This window comes from Petaurus breviceps, unplaced genomic scaffold (genome assembly GCF_028583685.1).
Source record: "Petaurus breviceps papuanus isolate PSGF00001 unplaced genomic scaffold, PetGlider_PUasm1.0 551, whole genome shotgun sequence".
NCBI lineage: Eukaryota > Metazoa > Chordata > Mammalia > Diprotodontia > Petauridae > Petaurus > Petaurus breviceps.
The window spans coordinates 202776-218802 of record NW_027186372.1 but is presented as its reverse complement, the minus strand read 5'-3'; the positions used below and the strand labels follow the sequence as shown (position 1 = coordinate 218802).

At 39.7% G+C, this 16027-nt stretch overlaps 1 protein-coding gene across 2 annotated transcripts in view; it reads left to right on the top strand.

The window, feature by feature from the left end:
* The window catches only part of CPLX2 (complexin 2), a 79107-nt gene that overhangs the window by 5595 nt on the left and 57485 nt on the right, over positions 1-16027 (top strand). Inside the window, exon 2 of one of the 2 annotated variants that reach the window (XM_069102299.1) lies at positions 2540-2636. The exons of the other annotated variant lie outside the window; for it this stretch is intronic. The gene's annotated coding sequence lies outside the window, so the exon portion shown is untranslated. The remainder of the gene's footprint in view (positions 1-2539; positions 2637-16027) is intronic. 2 annotated transcript variants of the gene reach the window in all.

Below are 16027 nucleotides of genomic sequence, written 5' to 3'. Positions count from 1 at the left end.
CAAACTTAATATATACAAAATAAAATTCACTTGTCCCCCAAAAGTAATCTTCATTCCAACTTTATTTCTTTTTTTTTATTTTATTTTAAACTCAAATGCTAAAACACAAATACAGAATAGAGAAAAGAAACAAACAGATATCATAAACTTAAATATTGGGACTTAAATACAAATCTGGAAAGAAAAAAAGAATTTCATGTGCATAGTAGAACATAAGAGAGGATTCAAAATATGATAAATTTTCATTTCAGTAGAGCCTGTATGATAGATAATACATGTTGTGTTGAGAATTGACCATCTTTTCTTTTCTTCCTTTTGAGTTTTCATTTGTTCTCTGCTGTGCACTTTTTTACTTTGCTCTTTTTCCCTCCCCTCCACCCCCCTGAACACAAATACAGAGTAGAGAACAGAAACAAACACATGTTATCAACTTAAATATTGAAGCTTACATACAAAAAAAGAAGTAAAAGCATATCATGTGCACAGCAGAACATAAGGGAAGATTCAAAATATGTACAACTTCCTTATTTCTAATGAAGAAGCCACTACCATTGCAGTCCCTCAGATTTACAACCTCAGAATCAACCTCAAATCTTCCTTCTCGCTTACTTCTCATATTCAATCAAGTTGCCAAGTCTTATCAATTCTCCTTCTACATCATCTTTTATGTGCATCCTCTTCTCTCTACTCACAAGATGAGTACCATTCTGGCTCTTACATCTTGGGTTCCAAGGGTCCTTCTAGCTTTGAAATTCTATGTTCTAAGATCCAACTCTCATCCTCTCTTATTTGGACTATCTCAATAGCCTCCTAACTGATCTCCATACTGCAAATCTCTCTCCTCCCAAGCTTTCCTCTGTATACCTGCCAATGGAATATTGCTAAAGCACAGGTCTGATCGTAGCACTTCCCTACTCAAAAATCTCCTGTGGTTCACTATTGCCTCTAAGATAAAATACAAACTTTTCTGTTTGGCATTTAAAGCCCTTTATAACATGCCTCTGGACAGGTTTTCTAGTATTATTGAATATTTCTCCCCTGCACATACTGTATCATCCATGTCACCTTGCTGTTCCATTTCTCCAGCTTATGAGGAGGGATATTATGCTTACTTATCCCCACCTCCTAGGGTCCCTATCTATCTTCAAAGCTCAGCTCAAGTGCTACCGCCTTCCTATATGAGGCTTTCTCTGATAACGTATCTACTGGTGCTTCCTGCAAATCATTGGTTGATTATATGCTTGTAGAATAATTGATCAATCAATTTACTGATGTAGAAGAGATTTTGCAATATATAAGGGACTAATAGATATTTAGTGTTGTGGAAGGAGCTTTAGAATATAGAATGTAGAAGAAGAGACCTTAGAGATCATTTAGCTCAAATTTGATGAAAGTTTACACATGAAAAAAGACTCAAAGAGAATGTACTTTCTCAAGATCACACAGTGAATTAGTAATAAAGACAAGAACTCAGGTAGGTCTTCTGACTACCAAGCCAGTGATCATGCCATTATACCACACTACCTTGCTGAAATGATCCAAGTAAATTTCCCCTTCTTAGCCCCAGGTTGGACCACTATGGCACCACCCAGAGGCAAAATGATGGCTGGTGACAGTACCTCCTTCACTGCACAAGGACTTGTTGTCTATTTATGTCCTAGTTGGGTTTATCTAGAAGGAGGTGTGTAAAGGTATGGCAGCCTCATTCCACCTTCAATTGCAGCATAATACAGAGTAAAGCTAAGTTAATAGTGCCCAGATTGCCAAAGCAAAGGCTGTGATGTTGCTAAGATGTAGTTTAGACGTATCCACAGGGCTGGTATCTATTCTCTGAGCTTCTCTTTAGAGCTACACTGGTCCCACAGGACTGTATCACATGATATCTCTCAAGAGAGGTGAGGTCATGATAGAGTCATTGAGTCCTCTAAGAACTGACGGGCTCATAACCTATGACAGTCCAAAGGGAGCTTAGAAGAGAGAATGTCAGATCCTACAATGTTAGGGTTGAGAGGGACTTTAAAACATAGAACATAGAATTTTAGACCTTAGAAGAAACTTAGAGGGAAGTTATGGAATGCTAGAACTGGAAAACACCTTTTTAAAATAGTATGTCAACATTAGAAGGGTCCTTGGAATATAAATGTCAGAACTGAAATCTATCTTAGAATATAAAATATAGAATTTCAAAATGAGAAGGATTCTATGAACACAGAATATTAGATCTAGAGAGGACTTTTAAAATACAATTGTATCTAATTCTTTCATTTTCCAGAAGGAAAAATTGAAGCTCAGAGAGAAGAAATTATCCAAGACATTAGATTTAGCATTATGGACCTTCTTCCTTGCAACAGATACTTGGGTCTTACCAAGACCCTAGGCCTCAGTTTCTTCATTTGTAAATTTAAGATTTTAGATTAGATAGCATGTATGATTCTTTTCACCTATAGATGGAAGCGTGACCTGAGACCTGAGATTAGAAACTTGAAACTAATTTAGGTGGAAGCCCGCTTCATCCTCTCTCTTTTCTTTCCTCCTCTAGGAGATTTTGCCTCCTCTGACATGTATATACTGAGTCAGAAGTTTCTGTGCTAGTCAACTCAAGGCAAACACAGACCCAGGTGAAGCCAAGATCACAGGTAAATTTGTTTCCCCCACTTCATGTTCTAACTTTTCTAGAAGTACTCCTCACTAGGCCAGTTAGTAGAAACAGAAGGTAACTAGTTAGTGAGGGGAGAATGATATTTTTATACTTTAGTTTTTAAGGAACTAAACCTACCTCATTACAAGAATGAGATGCAATTGGACCAATTAAGTCCTTGGATACAAGGTGGAGTAGACAATGATTAAAAGGGCTATCTTGATATGGCTGGACAATAGTTCTTGTGAAAATAAGCTAGATGCTTAATTGGACTACAAGCTCAATGAGAGTCAGCAGTGTGACATTTTGATCAGAAAAGCTAATACAATTAAAGATGTCCTCAACAAAAAAACATAGTATATGGATCAAGGGAGACGATACTCCTGCTGTTCTTTGATCTGATCAGTTACATCTGGAGAAGTGTGTTTAGGTCTATGGACCATATTTTAGGGGAGTTGTTTTCTTCAGTGGATTCTTGTACCTCCTTTTCCATTTGGCCAATTCTACTTTGTAAAAAGTTGTTTTCTTTTTCCATTTTTTGTGCTTCTTTTACCAATCTGTTGGCTCTTTTTTTCATGATTCTCTTGAATAACTCATATTTCTTTTCCCAATTTTTCTTTTACATTTATTTGATTTTTAAAACCCTTTTCGAAATATTCCTGGAGGACTTTTTGGGCCTGAAACCAATTTTGAGGCTTCATATGTAGGCATTTTGACATTGTTGTCCCTTTCTGAGCTTGTATTTTGATCTTCCCTGTGGCCATAGAGCTTTCTATGGTTTGTTTTTGTTGTTTATTTTCCAGCCTATTTTATGACTTTTAAACTTAACCTCTATTCCTGGAATACAAGAGACACTTTCCCAGGAGCCTGGTCACTGGATTTCTGCACCAGGCCTCTGGGCTCATGGCTCATCTACTGTGCTGCAGTTGCTCAGCCTGGTCTAGCTGGCTGTGCCAGGGCCTTCAGGCCTGCCAGATCTGACTACTAAGCTACTGTGCAGGTGTTAGAGCTTCATAGCTAGCACACTGTGGCACCACCTGCTGAACCAAGCCTCAAAGCCTTGATTGCTGATCTGTGCTGGGCCTAGAGGTCTTCCACTGGTTTATCTGAACACCACATATGCTGGGCCATGTTCCCCTCTCACCTAAGTGAGACAGGGCTTTCCTACAGTATTTCTAAGTTATCTTAGACTGGAAAATTGTTTTCTCCTATCCTTTTGTGGATTCTGTCACTCCAGAATGCATTTTGAGGCACGATTTAAAGTTGTTTCCAGGGAATTAGGAAAGAGCTTAGGCAACTTCTTGCCTTTTTTCTGCCATCTTGGCTCTGCCTCCCATATTTTAGGAGGGACACTTACAATCTGGAGTACATACAAAAGAAGGCAACTAGGATGATGAGGGGGCTGGAAACTATGTCATATGAGGATCAGTTTAAAGAATTGGGAATGTTTAGCCTGAAGCAGAAAAGTCTCAGGGAGGACATGATCGCTGTCTTCAAATATATGCAGGGTTGTCATGAGGAGGTGAATTAAGCTTGCTTGATGTGACTAACAGGAGAGAACAAGGACTTACTTTGGAAAACTACAGGGTAGGCTCATATGCCTCATTGAATGTCATTTAATTCTTTACCAGAGATGCCCCACCATACTGGGGAAGTCCCTTTTTTCTGGAGAAGTGAACCTAGGGTACTAGCAATGAATCCAGAGGGTATCTTTATGAACAACCATCATTTGTACAAGCTTAAGGAGTCATTGACCTAGAACCAGTTGGTAGAAGAGAGAACTTCCTAACCATTTGAAATGTCTAAATATGGAAGGAACTGCTACTGGAAGTATCAAGCTCCCTATTACTAGAGCTGTTTAAACAGATACCGGATGATACATGTGAACGTTCAAGGGAGAATTCCTCCACTGGATAGTAAGTTGGTCTAGATAAGGTACCTTCCAGCTCTAAGATTCTATGATTCTGCCTTCTGCCTCTCAACAAAGAAGTGGTGGATAGTATGTACAGAATAAGGTGTGTGTGGGTGTATATATGTTTATATTTTTTCAGACATAGTCAATATTGATTTGTTGTATTTGGCTAAACTTAATTTTTACAAAGATCACTAATATATCTAGGGAGGGGAGATCACTAGGATGTGATAATGGTAAAAGAAAAAAAATCAATAAAGCACTTTTAAAACAAAAGAAATAATGAAAATAAATATTCCTTAACATTCAGGAAAAATATTATGAAAGTCACATGCTCACTAGTAACAAGCATTAAACATCTGAAGAAAAACATACTGTGATTCTCTGACTTCCAGTGATAGGCAGTTCATGACCTCTTATACAATCCATTCTATTAGTAGAAGATAATTGCTGTTGGGAAGTTCTTCCTTGTACAAAGTGAGATCTCCGGAAATGTTAGTTATTGTTGTTTTTGTTTTGTTGTTATTTCATTGAGCCAAAATCTTATTTCCTATAATTTCTCACCATTGGTGCTAGGACAATGACTCCTCATATCAGGGGTTCTTAACATTTTTTGTTTCATGGACCCCTTCTTAGAATAATAGTTTTAAATTCATAAAATTAAAGATTTAGGATTACAAAGGAAACAAATTATATTGAAGTAAAGATGTAATTTTCCTATCCAAGTTCACAGACCCCCTGAAATCTATCCACAGATTCCTTGGGAGTCCATGGATTCCATGTTAACAACCTTTACTAATGAGCCCAAAGTTTGAGCATTTGGACATTGATCATAAAGAAACCCCTGGATTAATCATCAACAACTTCTACTCACTTGTCCAATCTTCAGAAAGATGGGGTTTTCTCCCTCTAAGATGGCACACTCCCAGAAAAGAGCTAGTTTAAAAAAGCCTCATTCATATTCAGTGAAAGTGTTGTTTAAGTACTCATTCTGTGTAAGGCATGGTCTTATGCATTGGGAATATCCAGACAGATATGACAAAGACTCTTTTCTGCAAGAGCTTGCAATGTTATGAGGGGAAAGGCAAGTGCACAAAGAACTATGAAAGAAGAAACTGAGACAAATGCAGATGAAAAGTCCAGACAAAGTGCTAGGAATATTTTAAAGTGGGAGATATTCTTTCAAAAGAGGAGGAATGCAGAGAAATCTGCATGGAGGAGGTGGCATCTGATTTGACCCTTGAAAGAAGGAAGACACTTCAACAGATGAAGATATATAGGGATGGTATAAGTAAAGAAACAGAAATGGACAATATTGACAATGGACAAACAGGACATTGTAGAGTAATCCACTTGGTTGTAATATAGAGCACATGAATGGGAGCTGTGGGAGATAATGTTTCAAAAGTAGGTGGAAACCATATAGTAGAGGACCTTGAATGTCATCATCAAACATTAAGATTTTATTCAGAAGGCAGTGGAGAGCTACTAAAGTTTTTTGAATTGAAAAGTAGGATAATCAAAGCATTACATTAGGATACCAGAGGCAGAGGGTAGGATGAAATGGAAAGAACAGCATCTGGAATCAGGGGACTGGTTAAAAGGCAATAAAAATAGCTCAGGAAGAAGAGTTGAGGACCTAAAGTAAGATGGTTGTTGTGAAAGGATTTTGTTTCTTTTCCATCTCATTCTACTCCAGACCCTCTCTCCTAGATGGGAGGAGGGGAAAGGAGAAAGGAAAGAAAGGATGAAATGGATATTCTATGTGGGTATGGATGACTAGAGGGTCAAACGGGTTTTGAGACCAGGAGTTGTTACTTAATGACTCTTGAAACTGCTAAGTATTGTTTGTTTTCTGGTACTTCTCTCCTTGGCCACCTATGAAACCCAAGGTTTCCCAAGTATTATTCTCTAGTACACTTGTGTGAATCAGGCTTCAGGGATATTTCAATACTAGATATATTTCTGCTCTAAAGTATTAATGGAACCACAACAGAATATCAAAGCTGGAATGACCCTTAGGACTTGGAATGTCAGAGCTACAAAGAATCTTGGAGATCAGCCAGTACAACCCCTTCATTTTGCAGTGGAAAAAAAAAAAACAGAGAATTGCCCATGGTCATATAGCAAGTAAGGGTCAGAAAGCTAAAATCTTGTGATTTGAATTCAACAAGCATTTATTTAATTTCTTTATTTAAGCTATTCATTTAAATGCCTAGTATGCACCAGCTATTGTTCTAGGCACTGGGGATACAAGGATGAAATGAAACAGTTTCTGTCTTTAAGCAGTTTATATTCTATTGGGGAGAACAGCCTTACACATATAAACACAAAATATATACAGGATAATTTCCTGGAAGATGGCACAAGTCTAACATGAAGGTTAATTTGTTATCAATAGAACAGGGGTTCCAGGGTAAACATTGGAAGGATCAGGAAGAATAGGTTGGGAACACTGAATGGATGGATATGAAGGAATAAGGAACAGTGATCAAGAAACAAAATCGTTTGGCCTGGGCAACCTGGAAATTCTAAGTGGAGTCATTAGGTACACATTCTTCACAGTAGCAAAAGTAATGTTGATTTGATTATCAATCCATGAGAAACAGGTAGAAAGGGGAAGGGGTGATATATATTGACAACAGGGTAGATTTCAAGCCTACAAGTCTTTCCAATGGACCATACCTTCCTACTATACAATGTTTGTACTATTCAATACATCAAAAATTTGTGAGGCTCCATGTTCAACTATGAAGGCAAGCTTTGTTTTATGTTATGTTTCCAAAATTCTCTGATCCTTTCCGTCTTCTAAAAGAATCCCATCTCTTCAGATCCCCTAGACCATCACTGATGGCTTTTGCTGATACATTTCCATCCTTGAGTTTTCAATGACCAAGTTAGTTTGGGAGATACTATTCTAACCAATCCAGAGTTACAGGGAGAAGAGAAGTGACTCTTTTCAGGACAAGAGAGCTGGGGCAATTTCAAAAACCAGAAATATCAGGAAAGAACTAGTGCCTACTAGTAAAAGTTTTCTTCAACGGGCAACTAGGTGGCACAGTGATTAGAGAACCAGCCCTGGAGTCAGGAAGACCTGATTTCAAATACAGCCTCAGACACTTAACACTTAAGAGCCATGTGACCTTGGGCAAGTCACTTAACCCCAATTGCCCTGTCTTCCCCCTTCCAAAAAGACAAAAAAAAATTTTTCCTCTATCCCAAGACTGCGGGGGTTTAGCTCCCAGAAACATGAAGCTGAGAGGGATAGTTAACACATTGGTCAACAACATAATGATCCAAAAGAGATGTTTCTGGGTTGGGATCCCTGGGGCAAAATTTAATAAAATGAAGTTTATTAAGGATAAATGCAAGGTCTTATATTTGGTTTCAAAATATCTGTTTCACAAGTATATGAGGGGAAGCATGTATTAAATAACAAATCATTTGAAAATTACCTCAAATTTTAGTGGATCTGAGTTAATAATATGACATGGCAGACACAAGAGCTAATTTGATCTTAAATCGCATTCATAGAGAAATAGACTTCATAAGGAAGGAGCTGATAGTCCTAGCGTCCTCTGCCTTGGCCATATCTTATATAGAGGATTATGTCTATTTCTGGGAACCATGTTTTAAGTACAATTTAGGAAAATGAAGCATGTCCAGAGGAAAAACATGAGTATGGCACAGGTACTAGAAAACAGGCAATATTTGAAAGACTAGCTTATGTAAGAGGTAATAGACTTATTTTGTTTTGCCCCAGAGCATGTAAATTTGTACAGAGAGACACAATTTGAATCTAGATAAAAGAGATGTTCCTAGAAGAGCTGTGAAAAATTGAATGGGCTTCCTTGGGAAGTAGCACATTCCGATCACTAGAGGTACTGATAACAAATTTTTAGTGTGTTGGACCTATAGTCCAGCTCTCCAAAATCCAAACTTACACTGATGAGTTAGGTGTTGGCAGAAGAAGAATAAATCACATTCTCTTTGTTTCAGTTTGCCCCCACCCAGGAATCTCTCTGGGAAATTGCTAAAATAATTTATGTCTAGGTCTTTACAGGTGTGAGTTAAAAAGGCCCTCAATTTCCAAGCAAGCATTAAAGGTAGCAAGACATATTAAGTAGAGGCCTGCCTTTATTTCACCCAGCAGGAAATAACAAAAACAGATAAATGACCCAATATAATTCTCCTTCTTCAGTAATCCCCATGTTCCCAAACTAGGAAAAGTCCTATCTGGTCTCCTGGTCTCATCATATAACACTTTGGTTGGCACTCTTACTGAAAGGTAAACAAACTTGGAGATGTTACAAAACCGTTCTTGCCCCCAACCATCTACTTAAATCCTACTTTCACCCCAGGTACACATAAAGACTTCTGGTTTTATGATTCTACCCTAAAGGTTTAACACTCCACCTAGAATGCAAGGAACTCAAAATTACTAGAAAGACCCCTTTCCACTGAACTTTCATTGTCTAAATAAGTCATGTCTAAGTAATTGATTGTAAAAGTGGAGGGAAAGCTCCATATACTTTATTCCCCCATTTCATTGCTTAATCCCTTGCTGCTCCTCCAGCTTCAAGGTCATAGCCTCAACCGCTTCTTCTCTAAGAGGTTGTCATTGCCCAGGAACTCCTTCTCTCTCTGAATGTATAGTCCCCAAACTCTCAAATTTGGAGTTGCTAGAGAAGCAGTTCTAAAGCTAGCCCTACCCAAGAGTGTTCTCTATCTCTATCTATGAGATTCAGATCCAGAACTTGGGATCAAGGGACTCTCCTCTCAGGTTACCTGACATGCACTCCTGCCCCAACACAGAAGGCTGAGGCATGCACAAGCCTCCTTTAGCTCTGGACTGCCTTTGAAGAAGGAGGGGGGAAAAAGACAAAACAGTCTGTTGTGTGATTGACCTTCCTTCTTATAGACCCAGCCAAAAAGAATGGTATCAAAGTAAAAATAAAAAATCTCAATCAACCAATTCACCTTTCAAGAGATAAGATATAATCATAGTAACAAACAAAGGCTCACAACCCTATAAGCTCATCAGTGAATTCTCCTTACAAGGAGATGGAAGAGAGAGACAGAGAGAGAGAAAGAGAGAGAGAGAGAGGGAGAGGGAGAGGGAGAGAGACAGAGAGAGCGTAAAATCACAAAGGTAGTTAAATATCAAAGGTAGGATTTGAACCGATGTCCTCTAACTCCAGAGTCAGTGCATTCTCCTACCTTCCTTGTCTCTCAGGGAACTCCTATGAAATTAAAGATGGGAGGAGAGGCCCTTTGGGGTTCCTTCTAGATATAAGATTTAATCATTCCACAATATGAAAGCAAATGGTTTCATCAAATGCCAAAATCTCAGAGCTGGAAGGGACTTTTGGAAGTACATCTGGTTTGACCTCCCACCCAATTAAAAAAATTCTCTCCCCAGCTTCCCTAGCAACTGGTCCTACAGCCTCTGTTTGAAACCTTCAGTGACAAGAACTTACTACCTCCCAAGGCAGCCCATTGTCTGGGGAAGGGTTTCAGAGAATGAACAGGTCCACAGTTTAGCTGGTTTCTACTGTTTCCTTGGTATCTTCAAACATTTCTTGACAAATGCCTGGTCTGTGTCAGTTCAGTTTGAGGTTCCTTTACCCAAAAGGGAGATGGGAGTTTGCATGACAAGTTGGATTTTAGATCAATATGGGTGGGGAGGGGTGAGATAGACTGACAAATCAATATTAGTCACAAATTTTGCTGCACCATCACACAGGGGACACCCCTGGGAATATTCTCAAAATTTTTTTTCCCAAAAAAACAGTAACCTTGAAATAAAGATCAGATCACACTGGACAAAGATAGGAAGTAACAGGGAGAGGAAAGCAAATGTGAGAAATGGGCCAAGGATTTCTGGCAGCCAATCACAAAGGATTGAGCTCTCAAGTACAGTTCTGGAAACCAATGGAGTGGAAAAGGCTTTCTTCTTCTTTTCTTCTCCTTTTCCCTTTCTCTCCTTCTTATCTTTCTTTTTTCTCTCCTTTTTCTCTCTTCTCTTCCAATCTCTTTATCTTTCTTCTTTATCTGCTCATTTTCTCCCTTCCGCTTAACTGTTCCCCTCTCTCCTTCTTTTGCTTCTTTTCTTCTCTCCCTCCTCCTTCCATGCTTTCCTTCTTTTTCCTCTGCTACCCTTCCATTGTTCTCATCCTCTTCTCTTTTCTCTGCCTCCCTCTCTTCTGCCTCTCTCATTCTTATTTCCTTTTCTCCTTTCCTTCTTCTACTTCTTTTCCCCTCTTTGGTCCCTCCTTTCCCATATTTTTCCTTCTTATTTCCTCCCTTATTCCTCCTGAATTGCTCTTACTTACCCCTTTCTTAATCCTCTTCTCTCTTCCCTCTTTTCCTCTCAGTTTCATTCAGCCTCTCCCCCCTCTTTTGTGTCAATGACATCTAGGAGTGATTCCCAGAGAAAGGAAGAAAGGCTAGAAGATAAGAAAAGGGATAAAGAACATTCTTTCAGCTTTCCTAACAGTACACTACCCAGTCCACACCACTGTTCCACCAGAACTCAGGGACTTCCCATGGTTTGGAGTATGAAAACAATCCTTCATTAAAGGATTGAACAGAACATCACCATTCCCAGCTCTTCTTAGTGTGTCAGACTCTAACCTTCTCCAATACAACCACCCTGAAAGGGGATTAATCAATGGAACTTTGTGGGCTAGAGGAGACAATCACGTGTGGCAGAAAGAGCAAAGGATTTGTGGTCAAATGACCTGGGTTCTTATCTGCCACAAAACACTGTGTGACCTTGGACAAGTCCCTTCCCTGATCTGAACCTATTTTCTCCTTTGCAAAAAGAAGAAATTGGACTAGATGTCATCTAAGGTCCCTTCCAATTATAATAGTCTATGTCTCTCCAAAGAGACTGTTGTGCAGGGATTTAGGGGAAGAAGAAAAAATGTAACATTGGAGGAGAAATGGGGATGAAGGTAATAATAAGCCTTGGCTGTTCCTCAAAGGAAAATAACCTCAGGTGATTCTCACAGAAGCCAAAGGAAGAGGAGAATGAAAGAGTAAGAAACAAAGACTCAGAAAGGTTAAATGACTTGCCCAGTGGGTTATATGTCAGCACTTATGTTCTCATAAATGAATGAATGGCTGACTACCTTCCTGCCCAGAATCTCAAAGCACTTTACATGTGTTATATACATACAAAGCCACTTCCTCTTCGTAAAGAGAGAATAAATGGAAATTTAACTGAGCAAATATTTATTAGCACTTGTTACATGCCAAGCACTGTGTTTAGTGTTAAAGTTACAAAGATTAGAAATTACATTGGTCCTGCCCTCAAGGAACTTACAGTCTAATGGGGAAGAGATACAGAGAACATAAGTAAATGCTTTATTTTTTTTTCATTTTTTCCATTCTTTTGATTTTGTTTGACTAATTCTTGATGTCTCATAGAGTTATCAGCTTCCACTTGCCCAATTCTAATTTTTAAGGACTTATTTTCTTCCATTAACTTTTGTGCCTCCTTTTTCCATTTGACTGATTCTTCTTTTTAAGTAGTTGTTTACTTGAGTGGATTTTTTTTTCCATTTGGCCAATTATATTTTTAAGGAAGTGTGTTCTTCAGTCCACTTTTGTCCTTCCTTTTCTAAAGCTGTTAACTCTCTCTTGCATACTTCTCAATTCTTTTTCCAATTCTCCTACCTTTCTTACTTTACTTTTAAAATCCTTTTTGAGTTCTTCCAAGAAGGCTTTTTGAGCTTGAGACCAATTCATATACCAACTTTGAGGTTTTAAATGTAGATATATTGACAATGTTGTCCTTTTCTGAGTTTGTGCTTTGCTCTTCCCTGTCACCAAAGTAATTTTCTATGGGCAAGGTTCTTTTTTGCCTCTTTCTTGATTTTTTGCCTATTTCATAGCTTTTAAAGTTGATCTCTTCTCCTAGGGCACAGGGGGCACTGTCTCAAGCCCCTTGAATAGAGGCCCAGGGGGAACCTCAGGTGCTAACAGCTTACTCACTGCTGGGGTGACCAGGCCTAGTTGCACCTATTGTTGTCTGATTTCTAAGGCTGACAACTTGCCTCCTGTACTATCGCTGGAGGCCTCACAGTTGGCCTGATGTGCCACTGGTCCACTGAGCCAGGACCAAGGGTCCTCAGTTGCTGATCTGTGCTCTGGCTAAGAGCCTCCAGCTGGCTCCCCCAGACACTGTAGCAGCAAGCACCCCAAGTGTCCTGAGGGTTTGCTGCCACCACAGGTTCTTGGATCTGCTTTGATAAAGGAAAGCAACTCAAAATGGGTTAACAAGCTTACTTTAATCAGTAAACATGTATCGTTTACCTAGTTCAGGGGAAAGAGGCCAGCACCCCGAACTTCAGAATATACAGGCAGAATTATCAAGACAGAAACAGATCACGTAGACAGATTTCAAACTGTCCAACCATTATATCCATTCCCAATCAACATCTGGGTTTCAACATCTGGGTTTCAAAGCTGCGGGGCTCTGGACAACAGCTTCCCAGAATCCATATCAAATCATAGAACACTTCTCAAAGTGAGCCCCCAAAACAAAGCTACACATCAGGGCTTATATAGCCTTCTCCTGGCTCAGAGAATGTAACAACCTTATTGACTCACTACCCAATCAAGAAGTATATAGTGAAAAACAAGCCTCCTACCCCAGGTTCCAGGTGCACTTTAGCCTAGGGGCAGGGAAGATCTTTACATTTACATTCCCATTACAGACACCCATCTGGACTTGGTTGTACTTTTACCCAAATGAGACAGACCTTTCCTGAAGTCCTTATAAGTTATCTTAACCTGAAAATTTTTCTTACTCCATCTCTTCATAGATTCTGTTGCTTCAGAATCCATTTAGAAGCTTGATTTAACATTGTTTCTGAGGGAAACTGGGGAGAACTCAGGCAACTTCCTGACTTCTCTCTGCCATCTTGGCTCTTGAGCCCCAGAACATATGTAAATAAATGATACAAAGGAAAATAAGGCAAAGTACCAGAAAAAAATTTCAGTTAGATTGTGAATTCCAAGATGATAAAGTCTGTCTTTTGCCCTTTTTTGTACCCCTAGTCCTTAGCATAGTGCCTTCATTGTTGTTCAGTCATTTCAGGAGTGTCCAACCCTTCATGACACCATTTGGGGTTTTCTTGGTAAAGATACTGGAATGGTTTTCATTTCCTTTCCCAGATCATTTTTCAGATGAATAAACAGGCAAAGAGGGTTAAGTGACTTGACCATGGTCACACAGCTAAGTAAGGGTCTGAGGTCAGAGTTTAACTCTGGTCCTCCTGACTCCAGACCTGGCAATCTGGCACTGCATCACCTAGCCCTGTGGCACATAGTAGGCACTAAATACATATTGATTAATTGATTGATTCAATCACTTTCACCTGGGAGGAGGGAGGGAGAGATTATGGAATGCTTTGGGGAGGGAGGTGGGGAAGGAGGAAGTCTAAGAAATCCATTCCATTCATTGATGGTATTGATGCCTGAGCAAAGGCACAGACATGGGTGTGGAAAAGATGAGAGTGGGAAACAGAAAGCTGTCCAGTTTAGCTGGGCTGAGAGGCCTGAAAGTGCAAGAAGTCTCATGAGATGAAGTTGTGTAAGGAAACTGAAGGCAGATCATAGAGCACCTTGGATGACAGTCAGGAGCTTCAGCTTTCTTTGTTAGGCAAGGAGGATAGCCATGGGGTTTGTTAAGTGCACCCGCCGGGCCCAGGCGGTGGCCTAGCATGACTCTTACTTCTCCCTTCATTGACACAACCTCCTCCACATGGTGAGTTTTCCATTCCGCCCCCACCCTAAGGGAGCATAATCGAGGGGCACGGTTGTAAATTTGTTTCTTTAAATAAAAGGCCCTGAGTTTCCTACCAAATAGTCTTTTAGGAGATGAAACGAAGCCAGTCTTCTCCATGCCACCCAGTATTTAGCACACAGTGAGCCACGTATTTGTACAGAGAGAGCAGGCATGTATATAGAGACAGAGATAGATATAATCTCCTCTCCAGATGGGAGCTATTTCTGCAGGTGACTCACCAGCACTGAACTCCACTGAGGAATTCCATCCTGCATTCCAAGTACCCAAGTTGCCGTCTTTGCAGATCTGCTTCTCTTTCGTGGTAGGGAATTTTACCTCTCCTCCTTGATAGAGTTTTGAAGGAGAACAGACCTCAGAAAATGCAGAATACCCCATAAGCTGCTTCTAGACTGAATAATCCCACCCCCTCACCATTACCACTACCTCTCTCTCCCCTCTCCTCGCACAGTAAATGGAAGGACTGGAAAGGAAGCATAGTTTGTAAAATATCTAAAAGAGATCTCAGAACACAGAACATAAAATGCCAGAGCTGGAAGGGACCTCAGAGATCATCATTTAATCAAACCACTTCTACATATGAGGAAACTGAGACCCAGGGGGTTTAGTGACTTGCCCAGGATGGCACAGCTTATCAGTGGCAAAGCTGGAACTCACTCAGATTGTTTCTCTTCCCACTCTGCTACTATTCTTATTAAAAAGGATGATATATTTATATAACACTTCAAAAGACAACCTGGCTTAATGGACAGAGAGCTGGCCTCTGTGTCAGTAAAACTTGGGTTCAAGGACCTTATTTATTCTCCCAGTGATGTGCTAGTAAATGGTTAACACCCTGCTCTCTGAAAAAATGTACCCACACACTTTTAAACTTAATCTTCATTTCTAAGATTTTCTTCATCATTTCTTCAGTCTAGACAATCAACAAAACAATAATCAAGCCTTGATTTTACAGCATTTGCCAGTTTCTGAGGTACAAATGCCCACGCTGAAAATTGAACAATCTGCTCTCCTGAGCCAGTATGAGCAGGGTCCAGTACACCCTTCCCACCCACCACCACACCTCTATTGGAGGCATCACCCTGGACAAGCCACTTAACCTCTCAGTGATTCAATAATTCTCTAAGACCATCAGTGGCTTAGGAGAGCCCAATCTGAATTGGCTGAAGGGAGAATAATAGATCCAGACCAAATACTTCATAATTAGAAAGTACTTTATATATAATCTCTAATTTGAACCTCATAACCACCTTGTATGTTAAGTAGGTCATAGATAATCATTGTACAGATGAAGTCTATATCCAAGACCTAGAGTGAAGTGACTTGCCCAAGGTCACACAGAAAATAATGGCAGTGTTCAGATTAATGCCCAGACCTCTTGGTTCATACATACCACATTGCTTCTCTACTTAGTATTTGTTGTTGGGGAGGGGGAAGGCAAGAGTGTCCTAAAACTGGCTTATAAGAACTGTGGATAGCTGGTTGTTAAATTTTCTTTTTTTTTTTTCATACTAAACATATATGCACCAATTAGCATAGTATCCAAATTCTTTTTTTTTTTTGGAGGGCAGTTGGGGTTAAGTAACTTGCCCAAGGTTTCGTGGCTATTTTGTGTGTGTGTGTGTGTGTGTGTGTGTGTGTGTGTGTGTGTGTGTGTGTG